Source organism: Silene latifolia, chromosome Y, assembly GCF_048544455.1.
Source record: "Silene latifolia isolate original U9 population chromosome Y, ASM4854445v1, whole genome shotgun sequence".
NCBI lineage: Eukaryota > Viridiplantae > Streptophyta > Magnoliopsida > Caryophyllales > Caryophyllaceae > Silene > Silene latifolia.
The window spans coordinates 303,464,055-303,465,849 of NC_133538.1; the positions used below are offsets into that span (position 1 = coordinate 303,464,055).

Below are 1,795 nucleotides of genomic sequence, written 5' to 3' on the forward strand. Positions count from 1 at the left end.
CATAGCCTTCTCATACTTCAAGTTTATGGTATCAATATGAGCACTAAGTTGAGCACCCAATTGAGTAATAGAGTCCACTTCATGCTTTCCTCCTCTAGTAGCCTTGCGAGGTCTACTATATTGTGAATTATGGACCGCCATTTCCTAAATCTTGTTCCAAGTTTGATTATCGTCAACTTTGGTAAACATACCATTTGATCCCATGTTGAGAATGTTTCTTGAGTCTTCATAAAGACCATTCCAAAATTGTTGTACCAAGAACCACTCACTAAGTCCATGATGAGGACATGAGCGACAAGTTCCTTTGAATCGCTCCCAAGCTTCATACAAAGGTTCTTCGTCCCTTTGCTTAAAACCCGTAATTTGAGCTCTTAGCATGTTAGTCTTTTCCGGAGGGTAGAATTTTTTGTATAAAGTTAGAGCCAACTTCTTCCAAGAGTCAATTCCAAGAGTAGCCTTATCAAGGCTCTTCAACCATTGTTTCGCGGTACCAATTAGGGAAAAAGGAAATAAGACCCATCGAATTTGGTCTTAAGTAACTCCGGTTTGTGAAATCGCATCACAATAGTCACAAAAAGTCTCCATGTGAGAATGAGGGTCTTCACTAGGCATCCCCCCAAATTGGCTTCTTTCGACTAATTGGATAAATGCGGATTTTGCAATGAAATTTCCGGTTAAGTGTTGTGGTGTGGGAGTACCATTGGGTAGGTTCTCCTTGGTTGGTACGGAATGTGATGAAAACTTAGGCATTGTGGGTTGATTTTGTGTTGGGTTTTGTGATGGGTTCTCCTCACCTTCTATTTCAAAAGGGTTTATGAACTGAATAGTATTTGGCTGAATATCTACAACCTCACCAATACCTCTCAAAGTGTTTCTAGCAAGTCTTCTATTGGTTGTCAAAGTCCTTTCAATTTCGTGATCAATGGGTAACAAGTTACCTTGTGATCTTCTAGACATGCAAAATATCAAACAACTCGAAAACAATTAGAACAAACCTTCAGGAGTTTTAATTCCCCAAGGCAAAGAAAGACACAACTAATAAAAACCAAAGAAAATCAAATCAAGTTAACACCGTCCCCGGCAACGGCGCCATTTTTGGTCGGTCCGCTTTGAGCTTAGATTTCGGTTACTTGTCGTTAGGAGCACCTAGACCAAAACAATATTTATAACTTCACAAACAACTCTACTACTAGTAAAGAGGCAAGTAAAGGTCGGATCCCAAGGGACGGGTATTGATGTAGGATTTTCGATTGCAAGTAGTGGTGTCTAGGGGTGTCACAATTTGGGTTGAGATAAGAAGATCACTAAACTAAATAACAATAAAAGTAAACAAGCAAGATGACTAAAATGAGATGTAAACAATTGATTAAAGTCACTAGGGTGTCATGGGTTCATAGGGGATTCATGGGAATTGATTATACAAAGATATTCTCAAATTATAAGCAAGCAATTATTATTGTGATAGGATCGAATTGGTTTATATCTTACAGTCCTAGGAAGGTTTGGGTCCCGGAGCCGAATCGATTAGATTGTACAACTCCTACAAGTCGACTTAATCCTCACTACTCAACTATATGCATGGTCTAATGAGACTCGAGTTCGTTTATGTCTTACAAGTCTCATTGAAAAGGTAAGTGATGGGTAAAAAATGCAAGGATTCATAGGCTCGCATTTCATCAAACATAACATGTGCATAAGTTGAGATCACAACAAGCAAGCAAATAAATTATGTGAACATATTATATTAAGCATGAATCATCCCCCATGTTGGTTTCCCCTAGTTCCCCATTAACCC

At 38.8% G+C, this 1,795-nt stretch overlaps 1 non-coding gene across 1 annotated transcript; it reads left to right on the top strand.

The window, feature by feature from the left end:
* The first annotated feature begins 271 nt into the window (after window positions 1–271).
* Window positions 272–378, top strand: LOC141634860 (small nucleolar RNA R71). The gene has a single exon (XR_012539578.1). It is a non-coding gene; the product is annotated as a small nucleolar RNA R71 (small nucleolar RNA).
* The last annotated feature ends 1,417 nt before the right edge of the window (window positions 379–1,795 follow it).